Raw genomic sequence first — 19059 nt, forward strand, 5'->3', positions numbered from 1 at the left:
AGAATTGATTAATGTCCTGAACATTTGCAACTCCATATAGACTTCATGCTTCTGCCATGTTTTTTTACTTCATATGACAAATTAAATTAGCTTTCATCAGTGTTATGACAGATCTACCCAGTAATTGCCATTAGAACAAGCCAGGCTTGTAGGGTAATTTGGCCCTGCTTCCCCTTTGCTGATAAAGCTGTCTTTTCACAGAAAATCTCTCCATTGCTTGCATTTTCCTTTCATTCAAACCATATAATCTGCAAATTGTTTCCCCGTATGCATAAATATTAAATCTAATGGAATAATAGCACCAGCAATCTGTTTGCAGTTCAGAATGTGGAGAGTTAAGCTACAGAACACATGAGGCCAGAAAATGGAAAGCTCATGAATAAACATTGTTTAGTCAGATTAATGTAGTTGTAATGATGCGTTATTATGGTGATGCAAGATTAAGTATTAGAGTAATGAATAGGGAGGCAGGAATGAAAGAAATTGCAGAAAAGGGAGGCTTTAGAAAGTGCTTTATGTAGGCAGTCAGACATATGCGCCCAAAAGAAAAATTATATATTTTGGGACCTCACAAAAGACTGATTAATGCCATGAGGCCTCACTCTGTGTGTGGGATATGGTAGCCTGCACTCACCACCCTCATGTCTAAATGGCAACATAGCGCTATTATTCTCTAATGTCATGTGACATATTACAGGCAGATATTATGGCCTTTCTGCCAGTCCTAGCAAATATGCTGTAAGTGCACTAGAAGTGTTCCTAGGCAGTGCCTTGCCTCACAGTGTGCTTGTCAGGATCCATTAGCACCCAAGAGGTGTTATGAGCAACAAGTATACTGTAGGTCAGTGATCCCCAACCAGTAGCTCGTGAGCAACATGTTGCTCCCCAAGCCCTTGGATTGTGTTCCCAGTGGCCTCAAAGCAGGTGCTTATTTTTGAATTCCAGGCTTGGAGGCAAGTTTTGGTTGCATAAAAACCAGGTGTACTGCCAAACAGAGCCTCAATGTAGCTTGACAATCCACATAGAGGCTACTAAATGGCCAATCACAGCACTTATTTGGCACTCAGGAACAGTTTTCATGCTGTTGTTGCTCCCCAACTCCTTTTACTTCTGGATGTTGCTCACGGGTTCTAAAGGTTGGGGATCCCTGCTGTAGGTGCTACCGCTAAACACTGAATAGGAGCACTTTTCAATGTACACAGGAACCTTCCCGATCATTCCAGATTTTCACATTGTTGCTGAAATATCAAATTATCCCATATAAGACTCAGCACTCTTTCCTAATTAAACCAGTGCATTAGAAGTATCCCTTTAAGAAAAATAAAAATAATCCATTCTTTAAACAAAATAAAATCATAACACACATTACCAAACATCCCCCCCTCCTACATAAACTTATGCTGTGGGGTGTCAAACTTTTCTATTTTTAAAGTGATGCTTTTCATTGAATAACAAAATCTGCACAAGACGTATTATTCACACTTTCACCTTCACCAGCAAAGACAAATACCCCATTCTAGTTTATGTAGTATTCCCAGTGTCCCTTAGCTACAACAAAGAGGAAAATACACCTCCTTTCAGCTGGTCCTATGTAAAATAGGTATATAAACAGTAGCCAAGCTTAGGGGGGAAAAAAATCTATCTCTCTCTCTCTCTCTCTCTCTCTCTCTCTCTCTCTCTCTCTCTCTCTCTCTCTCTCTCTCTCTCTCTCTCTCTCTCTCTCTCTCTCTCTCTCTCTCTCTCTCTCTCTCTCTCTCTCTATATATATATATCACAGACGCACATGACACAATTAAAAGGAAACATGACAGTCATTTACTAACCCTACGTAGGTTGGCAGAGTAATGCTACTCCACCTTCACCTTGTTCCATTGGGAGATTCACAAAGGAATTTCATAAGTATTCCTATGTCCTTCTCCATAAGGAATCTGCCTAACTAAGCACTGCTAAGTAACCTACAGGTTTTAAACTCAAAATTCATAACATTGCTTTCATTTACAAATCTCATCTGCCAGATGTCCCGGTGCCAGTTTATTTATTCCCCCCCCCCACTGTGGTTTCGGTAGTTCAATGTAGTCTTGTGTCTTTTGCAAATTCAACATTCATTGTAAACCCACACTCTGTAGGCCTACAAGCTGGAACCTGATCATGGTATATGTACTTCTTTTGGGATTTTTGCTTTTGAAGACACTGTCCAATTAATAGCATTAACTTGCCTATAGTAGCAGTCGGCTACAGTACAAATGTGGGAGTATGTGTGCTATGCTAGAAAGAAAATGACATCTGCATATCTGTGATATAACAGAGTTAAAGGGGACCTGTCACCCGAAAAGATTATTACAAATCTTATTTTATCACATTAATCACATTAATTAATTTTTTTGAATATTGTTTAGTTCGATTTGGTAATTGACAGTTATAGCAAGCAGGCAGGATCCATTTTGTGGACACTGTTATTAAGACAAGCCTTGCATCATCTCAAAATCTTGTTTGTGCGCCAGAATGGGGGACCTGATGTCCATCCCCGAGCACTGGCTACACAATTAAATAGTGATGAGACAGGGGGAATGTGGGGAGACCAGTGACATCTAGGAAGTGCTGAATGGAAAGTGAAAGTAATTGCTTGGTCTGCCTCTATACCTAAGGCATAGAGGAGTGGCAGGCAATATTTGATTAACAGCAGAGATTTTTAAATGAGTTTACAACAGCTATGAATACTTTAATAAAAAAAAAGAATTTAGATTTCATGTTTAATTTGAAAAGGACTTTTATTATACAGATTTTTATGTCTGGGCGACAGGTCCACTTTAATGAAAATAACTGAGAAATAATAAAGCAGCACAAACAATATCAATTAAAATAAAATCAAGCAGTGTGATTCAGGCAAATCACATTAAAGAAGTAGGCAAATTCTGAAAGTAAGACAAAAAAAGCCATTGTGAGAGAGTGGTGGCATCAGGAAGGGACCCAGGAACAGAAAATAATTCACAGGCAGGGTCACTAAGTTAAAAGGAGGTAATAAAAACATATTGTTGTGGGAACACTATAAAATCCTAAATTTGTATAACTAATTTGTGACTAAAAACACATTCTGAAAATGATATTAGTATTCTTCCAGAGAACTATTAGTAGAACATGGGACCAGGGAATGCACATTAAAGTTAATAGGGATAGAAAAATTCTACTGTAATTACATTTGCAAATAATTTTAAAACCAAAACAATTTATATTTGTGGGTTTTCATCCACTTTTAGCCATACCTGCAGCTGTCCAAGCTTACACTGACCCAATTTTCTATTTCTCAGGCATAAAGATCCAGATGTAGTAGAAACCATATATGCTAGGGTTTTAATTGCCTGTTTTTTTTACTCGGACTGTGTCATTGCAAGATGTGCTGGCATTTGGATTTGAAAATTCTGACAATACAGCAGAAAGTAAATGTGTTTTCCCATGCTTCCTCTGTGCCACATTATATTTTCAATTACCATATTATGTTTGCTCTTTTCCCATTATGCATTTAATCTTGTTGCATCAGTTAAGGAAAACTTTCAAGACAAACAAATCTACTGTAGACACAAATGAGACAGATCTGCAGAAAACTCATTAAGACTGCTCTTTTCTGGAGAAGAAAGTTAAAAACCTGATTTTATAAAGTTTCATAAAGCTTTCCTAGCTCCAAATACAAGTGCACATGGCTACATGCTCATTGTGATGTATCAGACTCCTGTATCTATATGTCTTACAAATGTTCAGGAAATATTTGTAACAGAGTAAAACAACAAGGTAGAGGAAAGAAAGAGGAAAAAAAACAAAACAAAATGTAACATGCGTTTTAAAAAGACACTATAAAATTTTAAACAAACAGCATCATTTTTTTTAATAGAAACTCCCATTTAATGTGAAAATATCATATATAGCTAAAATTGGGACTGAAAAATGCCATTGTTATTAGATTATAAGATCTACCACTTGTATCTTAAACCTTAGCACATAGCATTCACTCATATTTTGCAACAGGGGGTACTTTATTTATTATAATACACCAGTTTCAGTGAATCATGTGACAGAAATGACATCACTAAGCTCTGATTATAACCAATGGCATCACTAAGCACTGTTTATATAGTTAATAAAGTACCTTCTATTGTAAAATATAAGGATATTATTAGTCACTGAGAGTTCCATGACCATATAAAAGCAAAACCATTTATAACGGACATCACTGCTTATAAGGACATAATAAACAAAAGCCATGAATATCTTGTAAATTATATCCTTTAAAAATGGTGAGTAGTGATGTCATTTTTGACACAACTCACTAAAACTTATGTATTGTAATACTTTTTTTTAAATCTTTGGCTTTGTGCTTTTATATGGTCATTGAACTCCTCGGTGACTTATAATATCCTTATATTTTACAATAGGGGGTACTTTATTCACTATATCATTTTCTCTCTCTCTCTCTCTCTCTCTCTCTCTCTCTCTCTCTCTCTCTCTCTGTCTCTCTGTCTCTCTCTCCAGTTTTGGTTAATAGCAGAGATTTGCCTATCAATTATCTGTCTATAACAAATGTCCTCAGGCTCGTTTATGAAAGGTTAGGTGCAAGATCTCTAAGATTTGAAGTCAATTAACAAGAGAGCTGAGAGAAAGCAAACGAAGAGGCAGAACTTGCTGCTAAGTGCTCTTTATTGCACACAACATGTTTCGGGCCCAGAGCCCTTTATCAAGTGTCTCTAAGATTTGGCCTTTGAAACCTTACAATAAAAAACATGACTACATGTACGTTTCCAGAATAGCAGAGAAGAGTCACAATCCAGTATGGAGCTTATGCTTTATATATAAAGACTTTAGAGTATAACTATGCCTCATTATCACAGCAGGGGGAGCACTTTGACATTACTTGCTGGCATAGTGCCATAATCATCTTCCCATGTGTCTATATAAAAAAAGCTTTTTCCCAAGCTTTCTTTACTTTAATCAAGTTGCTGAAACAGTTGTGATGATAATTTACAGAGCGGCTTTCGCATTGCTGCATACCTGGGTTTCATTTCATTGCAGCAGCAATTTACTACTAATGCCTGTATTTATGTTCCCTCATTCCCATGACTCCTTAAAATAGTTTCTCCTTTAAAAGACTGGTTATAATTTTACCACTCAGAGGCCAGGCTTGGCGCAGAGGCTTTGCTGACTGCCAGGGGAAGGGGTTAGCTAATTCAATGCATTTAGATTTCTTTTAAATAAAATGGAAGAAACCCCAAAGGATGCCTTCTTGCTCTTCTTTCTCAGCATTATTAATATATATATATATATATATATATATATATATATATATATATATATATATATATATATATATATATATATACATATTACAATGTGGTGTAGTTTCCAAACAAATGAGTACTGGCACAATGTTAGATCTACGTTTTAGTGCACCTTGGGGCTCATTTATCAACACTGGGCAAAATTGCCCATGGGCAGTTACCTATAGCAACCAATCAGTGATTAGCTTTTTGAAGCCAGCAGCAAGTAGAACAATGAATGCAGCAATTTGATTGGTTGCCACGGGTTACTGCCCATGGGCAAATTTGCCCAGCGTTGATAAATGACCCCCCTTGTGTCTAAACTATTAATGGCAGATCTATTTTTATTGTATGTACTTTTCTGTAGAAGAGTCTATTTCTTGTTACGTACCTTGGTTCCTTTTGGGATTTAGTTATGACTTTTCCATGAACAACATATCTCTGCTACTTCTGCATTGCCTTGACTTCTCTTTCTGCAAATGTATTGGTCTCTTAATGCTTGTTTATCAGGTTAATTTACTAGACAATTGGCACTTATAGTACTGATAAGCAACAAGCATCCCATAACACAGGACTTACAGTATGTTACTCAGACCTATGCCCAAATTATATCAATGCACGAGTTGAGTGCCTTTGTGCTTTGTCTATATTACTGTACCGAGGAGCAGCTTTAAATGTGCAGAATATTGATTCAGTCAAGTGTCGATAATGCAAATTGGCTTAAAACACTTTCAGAGGTTTGCAGGCACTTCACATTTATTCTGCTATCTAGAAGTGACTTACGCAGCGCTGAATTAATCATCACTTGGTTTGTTACAAGACTTCACAATTATGCTGGAAACTGAAATAAAACGGAAGAAGGCTTCCAAAATATTACTTTATCCTAAGCATCTTCATCACAGGTAATAATCCAGTGGGAAGTATGTAAGGTCATTCAAAATAAGAAAAAAATCACCTCTTTTTAGAGGTAGGAAACATAGCAGACCTTGTATATATAAAATACACAAGAGTGTAATGTGTGTATGTGTAAAATATACTTATTTTTTGTATAGTTTTTATTTTTAAAAGATGTTCCCCTTGAATATAATAATTAGAAGGTGCCTCATAATTCCATGCTCTGTATTATAGACCTCAGCCTTTATAGTGTCATGGCAATCCAAGGTGACTAATATTCTTATATTTTGTAATAGGGGTACATTATTTTTTATAAAGTACTCAGTATTGTAGTAGACTTAATATTATCTCGAATGAGTCGAATTCTATTATAATAAAGCAGGTTTTAACTATAAAATGCAAACCTTAAAACAAAATAAATTATTTAAATTGCCCTAGCATCCATATAACAAGTTAAAACGCCAATTGTTGAGAGTTGCAGAACAAAAAAATAAGTAATTCAAAACTACATTAGATAAAAAAGAATAACTGCAAATTGTCTTTCAATACTGCTGAGTACACCATACAAAAAGTACATTTTCAGGTGAACTACCTCTTTAATTCTACTATTATTGTTCTTCCAACAGGGCATCATACAGAAATAGTATAAATTTAGCTACCGTGCGTATACTTAACAATTATCCCCTGCTGCCTGATACAAGTTTAATTAGCGTATGTCAGGATCTGATGGAAAACATCCCTGCAAGCTGACAGTAATGCTTTCAGAAGTGCATCATCTTGCAGGGAGCGTGGGAATATGTTATAAAAATATATTCCCTTTCAGAGAATATAAATATTATATTAAGGGCAGAGTCTGTAAAAGTGCACCCTTCTAACATATCTGAGTTGTTAACTCCATATTTCTACTTGCACAGGTAAAAGTAAGGGGGAAAGACATTAAGGGGTCGAATATCGAGGGTTAATTAACCCTTGATATTCGACTAGGAATTAAAATCCTTCGACTTCAAATATCGAAGTCGAAGGATTTAGCGCAGATAGTTCGATCAAACGATCGAAGGATAATTCCTTCGATCGAACGATAAAATCCTTCGAATCGAACGATTCGAAGGATTTTAATCCAACGATCAAAGGAATATCCTTCGATCAAAAAAAGTTAGCCAAGCCTATGGGGACCTTCCCCATAGGCTAACATTGAGTTTGGTAATTTTTAGATGGCGAACTAGGGGGTCAAAGTTTTTTAAAGAGACAGTACTTCGACTATCGAATGGTCGAATAGTCGAACGATTTTTACTACGAATCCTTCGATTCGAAGTCGTAGTCGTAGTCGAAGGTCGAAGTAGCCCATTCGATGGTCGAAGTAGCCCAAAAAAACCTTTGAAATTCGAAGTTTTTTACCTTCGAATCCTTCACTCGAAGTTAGTGAATCGGCCCCTAAGAATTCTAGCTTTTTTTCATTAAGGCACAATTTATCCTAGTGAAATTATTTGAAACGCTCACTCTGAATGTATCTCGTTGCTTATGCATTCAAGCTGTGAAGAAATGAAATCAATATTTTAATTAACAAACCTAAATTCTGGGAAGGGGGTTATTCCCTAAGGGCATGAGTAAACAAACATTAGGTTTTAATCTTATAGACATATTTATCAAAGATTGGAATTGGGGAATCCGAGCAGTTTGATATTTTGCCCGTTTGTCAACATTTTTTTAACTGTCAGGAAAATGTTTATGGAGTAACTCGTTTATCAAAGCTGGTGAGTGTCGTCAGTTTGTTAAAAATGTTTGAGTGCTCTGAGCAGTTGAGTACATTCAATTTAATTTGGTGCTGAACACTAACAATGGGCAGATTTATCAAAATCTTAATATTTTTAAAAATTGGTGAAAGTTATATGGGTGAAATGGGTAAAGTTTCAATGGGGGAAAGTTAGAGTTTCCCCATTTGATAAATACGCTTTTAAATATTCCAGTGAATAAAATAGTGGGTGAGTTTTTTATCTCACATTTTGATAAATCTGCCCCTAAATGTACATCCAGTAGGTTTTATGCATCTGCATTAGTTCTGTTCATAATAAGGTGATTTACGTTCTGAGAGTAACACCATAAGTTTCTGAGCCGGGAGGCAAAACAGCAATATTTTTGTTTTTAAATTCCCTCTTTTTTATGCAACAATATCTGGATACTCCCATGCAAACAGTTTTGAGGGGAAGTTCTGAACAGAAAATTTAAAACTATTGGCGATAGCAAATTATAATTCAATACTATATAAAATTAGACTATTAAATTAGTCATATAGAATGTGAATTTTGAGGATATTGTTGCCTTTGATTTGATCATAAATTGATCGCCAGGGCTGATTTTGCTTATATGTACTGGCTGCACATTATTATTAGATTTGCCAGCTTGAATGAACCACAGGTCTGAGCTTATAATCAAGTGAAAAGGACACACAGTGGGATACAAGCAGTTCTTATGGACTGATGTGTAGGTTATAATGTTACTATGGCGATAAAGCACCGATAAAGTAGTTTAGCTGCCAGATCCCCAAATGCTTTGCACACCCCCACCTTACATTAGGAGAGTGTTGCAATTATAAGACAGTGGCACTAAGTATATGTTGCACCTCAGAGCAAGTTAAGATGAGCAGAAGCAAGAAGCCTGAGAGCAGCACATTGTCATTTACAGAAGTAATAGAAAGGGACAAGCCAGCTCAGGGGGACTGCACATCTAAAGGGCAAAGCAAGAACAAATCTGTCCAAAAGCAGTGCTCTGATGCAAGTACCAGCTCACTGATGTGCAGACAGACACTAATATATTATAAATCAGAAGCACAGCAACCGTTTCCCTTAAGCAGAAGAGAATTTCGGAAAACTTCCTGCATATTGCCATTGGCAGGCTGCTGAGCAATAGCACTGCTCAATGACATATTCTATGTGCTTCCACAAAAAGCAAACAACTTCATGACAAAGGTTTTGCATTTTAACCCCATTTCTAGTACTTGTTTACCATCAAAAAGTTTTTCTTAGTAGCTTTAAGGAATGGTGATCCAAACTGCAGAATGTCCCTTATTGGGAAATCCCAGGTCCCAAGTGTTTCAGATAACTGATGCCATACCTGTATCTACAGAGCTGAAGTTTGAATATGTGAACATGAAAATAGCAAAAGACCCATGCTTCACAGTTCACCTACTACCTCAGTGAAAATTTTATATAGTTGCAGAAAGATAATGACATCTATATACATATGTCTGTCATTGGGGTCATGTCTTGGGTCTTGGCTTGTTATTTTGTACTGCTGGGCAGGGATTCTGGTTATATGTGGAGTCTGAGTAACCCAAAATAAATATGACAACACAACAGATCTTGTATATTACCAAGCAATTGTGTATATGCTTTTTTAAGGGTTTACATAGGTTGGAACGACACAAACACTCTTCAAGACGCAAAGTCAAAACAAGTAAAAATACAAACACATAGACAAATAGACAAATCACCCCCATACATTTGCAGGTGACACAGTAGATCCAAGCATTCAATCGTCAAAATAACCAATCAAAGAATTAGTAAACAAAGTTAAAATAAAATGAATGCATAATCTTCAAAATGAAAAACAAAAAAAAAATGCAGTTTTTATGACAACCACATAAAAGAATATTTTAAGAAGCTTCCAGATGGACTTCACCCACTGAAGTTTGTCTCAGGTAACCAAGTAACCATAGTAACTACAGCAAAACTGTCATCACATGCAGAATGATGTGACAGATTAAAGGCAGAAAACAAAACTGGCAATATCCATCTGTCAGCAAGAAAACTTTGAGAACAAAAAGCTTGCATTTAAACCCTTAGGCCTAATAGCTTGCATCAAGAAAACCAGAGTTCGGTCAAGCACAAGCATTATTCAACTGCAGGTACTAGATAAAAAGGTCGTGTGCATAAAGTTTTTGTCTGATTGGCTTGTGGAGTGTTATTCGGCTGATCTGACCTGGTAGTCCATAAAAAGAACTATCTATTTAGATAATGGGCCACAGCAGTGCTGTCGATCAATGTCACCTTTGGACAATAGGATTCTCTGCCTGGCATGGTTATTATATATATTATAATATACAGTATATATATATTATAATCCAAATATATGGCCCATACATAAGTCAACTCTATAAAACAAAGATCAAAGCAATGGAACATTACTGTAGTTTGCCATTCCTATACCTTAGGTCTACTAAAAAACATTTAATCAGCAGCTTAGTTGAGAACAAGTACAAGGTTCTGAATTATTATTATTGCACGGAAAAAGGATATTATTTTTAAAAATTTTAATTGTTTGTTTAACATGGACTTTATCAGAGGCCTTCATGTAAATTGAAGCTTTCAGGTTTTTGATAAATGATCCCATACCTGTACAAGTTTGTGTGCGTATGTTTGCTGACAGGTAGGATAAACATATTCTAAAACTTAGATAACTAGCTAAGATCTTTGTCCAGTTTAGCCCCCAGGCCAATAATCAAATTAATGACCTGTGTAGGAGAGTAGCCCATCAAATAGCAATACAGGATTTTTCAGAAAGTCAAAGCCATATCTGGCCATTAAATTAGGAGGTAGGGTTGTTACCTTTTTTCAACAAGGGTCCGGACAAGGGGTAGGGTGGATTATGTCAGGGGCAGTGGAAGTTGATGACATATGGGGTAGAATAATCATATTTAGGAGCGGCCTGATTACATCCGTGGATGGGACTATGCTTTATCAGGCAGGGACTGGCTTGATTTCAAGTCAATCAAGCAAAGTTTTGTCCATGGTTCAGACAGACAGTTCTGAACCGGAGAGCCCATGTAGAAACTGGACTGTCTGGTTCAATACTGGATAGGTCAGAACCCTATAAGAAGGCCATTATTTTGCATCCATTCCCTAGCCAATAAACTGCCATCTGGATCAAAAGTAGCTTAAGGAACAGATAATATGGGTCTGAATGTAATATTTCTCGAAAATACACAGACAAGACACTGTATGAATGGCTCAAAAATACGTTTTATTTAAACCTATTGGTTGGGGTCATGGAAAAAACAAGTGCAGGTGCAATTGCGTTGTTTCTTATAAAGCCTGTATATTCTGACAACCATCTCTCCAAACATCAATAAAATATTAGGAACAATAAATATAACAGAATAATAATATAATATGATACTGCACAAATGAAATTCAGGGTTTCATGTACAGCCCTGCCAAAATATTTTTTTTCCCACTTACAGGAAGTATAATCCTTTTGTTTCAAATATATGATTTTTTGATAAACAAATGAATACATTAAGTCAGTTCTGAAAGGCAGTTAATAGATTAACACCATATGAAAACCGTGAATGTGGCAGATTATATATTGCATTTTGAATTTTTGAAATATAACAAAATGTCAAATTGTATTTAGAATTTATTCAATGTAATAGCAGGCACATGAATATGAGGCCTAGTTCTTTCATAACTCAAATTTCCAGTAATACTAGAAGCCAATTGTATCTTTTTTTTTCTTATACAAATTAGAAACAAGTATTTATATTATTACAACCTGCAGATCTTCAGATGTTAGTAGATTTAAACTTCCATCACTCTAAACATCTTCACCTGTCAGTGAGATACTGAGCTAATTAAAACATATCTGGGTATCTTGCAATGTTCCCTGTAATTCCTTCTTGGCTATGTGCACAAAAAAATTATTTTGTGTGCACATCTTAAACTTATGTGCACATTTTTCAAAAACTGTGTGCTCATATCAGAATTTATACAAAACATTATGCTTTCACACCAAATTCTTTGCACGCATCACAATTTGTTGTGTGTGCTTTTCTCTAAATTTCCCTTTAGAGAGAACATAGGTGTCTTGACTGCCTAGCCATGGTACATGTAAGTTGATGTTCATAGATCCAACAGAATTTTAGCAAACACATTTCAGACCTTGGACAGTTAAAACAACGCAAAGCTAAAAATAAAAACTGAAAGCACATGGCTTTGAAGATATGGGTAATGCAGCTCCAGGGGAACTTTAATATACTGTAGGCAAACTACATGCAAAGAGCCTAAAAATTCTCCCTGAAATAGAAGTAAATTATTCAGTGTAAGCAATGCATTTGGCATACACAACCAGCAGGGATATCAACAAACAACTGCTTAAATTAAAATGACAACAGAAAGCCAACAGTGATGACAGACCCCTTTAACAAAGCTAGAAGTGTACCCCTCTAAAGATGGAGGCTGTGCTGAGGTCTAGGCTACAGACTGTGGCGGAACTACTGGGGAAGCAGGGGGTGCGAGCGGGCCAGGGCCCACACCCCCTCAGGGCCCCCCGGCAGTCCGTGCGCCACTAACAAATGCGCCCAAATGCAGCCGTACGGAGGGGGTGGGGCTCGGCTGCGCGTCACGCACCAGGGCCCGCCCCCCTCTAAGATCGCTACTGGCTACAGTATGTTGCCTTATCCTTATTTTAATTAACATGTTTTGGTATGTGCTCATATGTCTTAAGGTCCTCAGTAGTATATTCTAAAGGGTGCCATTGTAGTCCTTTATACTGTACTGTTACCTAAAATTTGGTAATAAAAGAAAGGCTTGTAATTATGTAGCAAAATGTGTTGAAATCTAGCAAGTCTTATATTATATCTAGTTTGGATCAAGTACAAGGTACTGATTTATTATTACAGACAAAAATTAAATTTTAATTATTTGGATAAAATGGAGTCTATGGGAGACTAACACTCCATAATTCAGAGCTTTCTGGATAACGGGTTTCCGGATAATGGATCCCATACCTGTATTGCTGAATTACTTGGTTGACATGATGGACGCAGGGCTGCCTAGTTTAACAGCTTTGCAAGTTACCAAATATTAAATATGACTGGCCACTATTTGTTAACTTGGCTGCAGGGCACACACGTTGGTAACTGCCATTTGCTTGAAAGAGGTCATAATTCCAGTTGATCCATGTGGAATTATCTAGAAATAAAGACAATGTACCACTCAAACAATGCCTATTCTACATACCCAAACTTATTTTATGTCTGTCTAATAGGACCAAATGTTCTATATGGAGGTGGAGGAGGCTGGAAATCAGGGAGCTGTAGATGTCAATAAATATCCCTGCTAAGTGGGATATATGTAAAGTTTTTTTTTTTGCAGGTTTCAGTGGCAATTAATATGCATTCTGTTCTTAATATAGCACAAAACTGATGACATGATTCCTTCTCCCAATTAAAATGCTTCTTTACTCTCAAAGGAGGTTGTTGTATGTGACAAATTTAGCAAAGCTACAAAGAAATTACATATGGATGAAGCAGCGGCCAGTTAAGATTTGACTCATTATCTCATGGTCAATAAATGTAAACTAATTGTTGCTATTAGAGAATTGTGTTTCTGTCAGAAAAAAAATTGCACATAAATCTGAGTGATGCACATATACAACATGACACATAATCACATCAAAACCATTATACATCACACAGATCATAGATAAACACCACTTTCTCTGAGGGTTTCTTTTCCTTTCCCTAAATATTTAATCAAAATCCAGCTTTTTTACAAATAAGCTGCAATGTTTTGTTCCCCAAACAATTTATGGGAATTCTTTGTGTGTTTATCTATTTCTAGCAGCAGCAAATGTGTGAATGCAGTTATATTATTAAACCGAACACAATAGCTGTTGATACCTTAAAGGAGAAGGAAAGCTATGGAGGCATTTTATTGCCAATAGATTAGCTGCAATAGTGCAAGCAAGAATGCTATATGTATTCTTTAGAATGTTTTACCATACCTGAGTAAAAAGCTCTAGAAGCTCTCTGTTTGTTTAGGATAGCAGCTGCAGTATTAGCTAGGTGTGACATCACATCCTGCCCGAGTCTCTCCCTGCTCACTTGTAACTCTGGGCTCAGATTACAGCAGAGAAGGGGGGGGGAGCAAACTGAGCATGCTCTTGCCAGGGGAGGTTTAAGCTGAAGGCAGGAAGTCTGATACAGAAGCCCATTTGTACACAATAGAAGGAAAGAAATGCAGTGCTACTTTGAGGGTTTACTGGTATATTTAGGTGGACCTTTCTGATAAGGCTTACCTTTCCTTCTCCTTTAATGACTATTTTTTTGGTCAATGTCATAAGGCATAAGTTTGTACATATTATAGCTTGTTGTACAGGGGACAAAAATGCCAAAGTCATCCATCGGTTGATCTGAATAGGAAGCACATGAATGCACTTTCATAATAGGCGATTAATGCTAGAAAATGAACCAGCACACCAGGCACTTTTAGCCAATTTTAATTTAAATGAATGGAGGGGCAATTCTGAGCATACTGTCCCCCACCCAAAGTGCTACAACGTGTCAGAGTGACAAAATACGCAAAATCGCCCCATGTGGCATTGCCATAAATCCACAGTTTATCATTGACACATCCCAGTTCTATACACTGCATGCAGATGCAACCTTAGGATCAGGATTAATTATTGTAAATCTTAGCTGGGATCAAGTACACGGTACTGTTTTATTAAGAAATCATTTTTAAAAGTTTAAATTATTTAATTAAAGTGGAGTTTATGGGAGATAGCCTTCTTGTAATATGTAGCTTTCAGTATAACTGGTTTCCTGATAATGGATTCTATACCTGTAGTAGTTTTCTGCTTTTATAGAAAAGTGCATTTTCATGTGACAAAAATAAATAAACAAACTATATAGCAAGTCAACATTTTTTGCACTTTGTACCCAGCCTTGCTATGAATACCCATGGGAACAGGTCTTTGCTTTCCTGATGAAAAAAGTGGCGCCTGCAATCAGCAGTGCCATCCATACTCATTTACTCTCTCCTCCAAAAGTGTAGTCTAAGGGCAAACAATCTTGTGCTTAGTACTAGTGGGAAGTGGTTGTAGCTGGTGAGCTGTTAAATCGGTGGAGTAAACCATAGGCAACATGTTATTTATTGTTAGGCCAGACCACACCAGTCTGTTAAGACACTTGCTTTTTGAATGTGATGGCATTTTTCCAATCCTTAATACAAAACAGTTATCCATGAACCACCACCACAGCATGAAATAAATACCTGTTCCTCAATCTAAAATTGGCTACCAGGTGACACTTCTACAGTCTGGAAGGAGTAGTGACATTATGCCAACTAGCAGCCTACTGCACTAGGCCTTTAAAGCAGTAAAGTAGGCAGAGAATAGTGTCCATAGATCGGACAGTACAAGTATGTAACTTCCCTAAAAAAACAACACACAAAATTCTAGGTGTTTTTTTGCAAGACACAATGGAGAAAGTTTTATATACATGTTTCAAAAATATGTTAGTTTCATTTACAGGGAGGATATAGTAGAATATGTATAACTTGTATTCTTAACATGTAAATAATGTTTCTGATATGGCCCTCCGCAAAGAGGGGGTTTGACAACGCAGGCTTGTCACATCCAGTGTATTTCCCCAGTGGCAACCATGTGAACAAAACTTTTTTGATTTCATAGAATGTGTTGTTGACTTCCTTTTCTAGAAGCCTGCAACACTGTATGCAAATGACTGATTTGGAATAATATAAAACCTGCCACCTCGACAGCAGTGACAAAGTGACAGCTCAACTAAAACCATCTGTCATCTCCAAACAAAGACACATCTTCCCCATAGGAACCATAATAAATGCTAGTTTTTAGTAGTTTCTGCGTGGATTTTGACTCCCAAAGTGGAGTGAAGGGGCTCCATGATTTTACAATGAAATCCATCACTTTGCGATAATAGGATAATATATGCTATATACTTTATTTCATGAAGATAACCAACCTTCTACTAATCTACATTTTAAAGAGATACATGTTGCTAGGGAGGTAACAGCTTTATAGCTTTTTCTACATATCCGTCTTCATGCAATTGATTAACATAGTTAGTGCTACACAGTACGGCTATTTTTGTTAAGATGAAGCTGGAGATGACATTGCTAATGAGTTCCAAGTTTTCTCTTGATGTGTTTAGAAACTGGAATTTAGAGCTATAGGAGTTATTGGAATGCTCTAGTCATTCAACTTGTGATCAGGGCTGTTTACTGCTAATGAAAACAGAATATTTCCTTGCTTTAAGGGATTCCATGTCAGTAAATCCTTCCTCTAGCCATATATATGGTATTATGCTTACTGACCTCAGGGCCAGTATAACAAATGTGAACTAGGCCTGAAACAAATCTGATTTGATTTAGTCAATCCAAGAGAACAGTTGCCACCCAAGTCTGTTTTTGCAAAACACAATGTTAGTGCCAAGAGCTTCTTCCTATTAACAATTGGCTGGGAGCCAAAATAAGACTGACCAATTCCAGTACTGTAAGCTTACATGACTACACTATAAAAACAATATAAAAGTAATTACAACCACTTGTAGATCAATTACTATTCAAATCCACTCAGATACAGTATATAGGGCAGCTATTCCCCCCCATATAATATGAGTTCTGGTTAGGTTGTTTGCACAAAACACCAAAGTAACAAGCTCTAACCAACATGATGTACAGTATAGCCCCGCCACTTTTACCAAGATGGTGTGAGTAACAGCACTTTCTGCACCCAATGGTCTGTTGATAATGCAGGGCACAGCAGGATGCACAGGGTCACAGCCAGTGAACATTTCCTACTTGCACCAGTTGTATTAATTGCAAGCAAATAGTAAAGCAATGAAAACACAGCACACGTGTGTAGAGCCAAAAACACACCAACATCACATTGATTATAGACAATTGAACCATGAGCGCAGTGCACAGGGCGAGAAATGGAACAGCTTAATTTCTAAAATAACAGAGAATTTAGAAAACAACATTAGAATTTAGAAACCAAATTACAATTAAAAATTGAACTTACTTACTGTTGAGTGGAAGAAATGTTCTAAATAATGGGTGAACAGCAACTGCTCTCTGTATAGCTATACTCACTGACCCTTGGAATTCATTGGGTCTTACAATCATTATATAAGGCAAAAAAAGCTAAAAGATTTCCAAGGTGATAGCATACACAATCTTTTGGGGGTGTACCCCTTCTTGTGAAGACACACAGGGCTTTTCTAAGTAGATTTGACGAGGTGTAACATACTCGTTATCAGGAACCTTGCACAGTGATGGGTATACTTTAATGCACAGGGGAACCTTGTGGATTCCGGTGTTCACCGACACCCTTTTGGGCCCCCGGGCTTTTTGTTGCGGAAACCAACAAGGAAAAAGTGCATAACTAAGAACAAGTCTGTAAACGGGGTACCGGCAAGGAATAAGAGGAAACTTGGTCAAGAATCAGGCAAAAGGTTCAGGAATCGAAGTCAAAGGTTAGGCAGGAGTCAAAAACCAGGATATCACAGTCGGTAAATACGCTTGGGCAGGATCGGTAAACTGAAGCAAGCTTGGGCACTCACAAAATGGTGGACTGGGCTTTTAAAGAAGAATTGGTGACAAAAATTCAAATTCGGCACCCATTAGTGACGTCACGACGCTCAGCGTCAAACGCCAGCATCAGAAAGCCCCTATCTCGGAATTTTGCCCCTGCGCACCCGAGCACTCAGAGAGGTGCGCCGGGAGGTAAGAGAAGAAGCAGATCTCCCGGCTTGTCTCACACAAGGTTTATTTAAAAGGAGTTTTGTGACATCTATAAGAAATGGAACAAAGGAACAAGGAATAGAAAAGCACTGTAAAGTGAAAGCAGTGAGAAACACTAGTCACAATACTAAGATTCTGAAGAAGTTGAAGGGCAGAATGTGTCAAATGCAGAGAGAACAAAAAGAAGAAGATGCCATACTGCAGAGTCAAGCATGAAGCGAATGGAAAATTGTACAATGTGATTGTAGAAGGAAAGAGAGTAATTGAATAGTAGGATAAAGCTCAAAATAATTTCCTCAGAATAAGTACATTTTTGTGCTTTTTGAATAAGGATTGAAAGTATCAGTTATCTTTTTATATGTATATAGCACCAATATATTCCTCGATGCTTTGCAGAGAAATCCTGACATTTACATCAGTCCCTACTGCATGCACAGCCACTATGACCAGTGATATAGTCAACCACCAGCCTACAAATGTTTGCATATGGTATGGATATTTAATAAAATGCAGTGTAAATGAACTCCGCATTTATAAACCTTTTTTAATTTTCACTATGAAGTCCCTCATCTTTTTCTTCTTCTAACCTCTAAGTTTGCCAGAGAAAAAGCAATCCAGACAGACCCTCTTCCCCCTCTCTCGCATCTGCTTTACACTGACAATGGCTCCATACGGTTGTTCTAGTCCATGCGAAGCAGTTATGAGCATAGTTTGTTTTATGGCATTACAAGGCAATATATAAAGGTTTGCCAAGCAATCATGAAAATGCCTTTCAAAAACATGAAGTATTTTGAACCTGTGATGTCAATATTTAAATTACAGTAAATAAATATATATAAGATAAGAGGATTCAGCCTTCCTTTCACCAAGGTTTGCATAAGAAGATCTATGCTTATCGCATTGGAAACATTACTTACAAAATAAAAAGGCTATAAAGGCTGGAGTCTGAGAGCTATAAGAATAAGTGAATCCAGTGGATGCAGACATTTATTTCTATACAGCTCCCACAGACAAAGTAATACCCACAACAATAGGAAGATATTTATAAGGCAGTAACTGCTGCTGTGCATGGAAAGGAGTCAGCGTGAGCAACACCTGATTTAAAAGCGAGCCTCACAGTTTAAGATAAGTTGTATACTGTATATGATAAAATATGTATTTTAGTAAATGGATTGTATTAGAACAGTCTAACTGGTGGTCTTTTTTTTTTTATTTGTAGAGGGGTCACATCCCTATGGATCCTTACCCTTTTTTGTATGGCATCATTGTTATGATATTCTCTTGAACATATCGTGTAACAA

The 19059-nt window shown here is 37.0% G+C and overlaps 1 protein-coding gene across 2 annotated transcripts in view; it reads right to left on the reverse strand.

The window, feature by feature from the left end:
- The window catches only part of c3orf70.L (chromosome 3 open reading frame 70 L homeolog), a 68021-nt gene that overhangs the window by 10542 nt on the left and 38420 nt on the right, over positions 1 to 19059 (reverse strand). The gene's annotated exons all lie outside the window — the stretch shown is intronic.

The sequence above is a fragment of the Xenopus laevis genome, chromosome 9_10L (genome assembly GCF_017654675.1).
Source record: "Xenopus laevis strain J_2021 chromosome 9_10L, Xenopus_laevis_v10.1, whole genome shotgun sequence".
NCBI lineage: Eukaryota > Metazoa > Chordata > Amphibia > Anura > Pipidae > Xenopus > Xenopus laevis.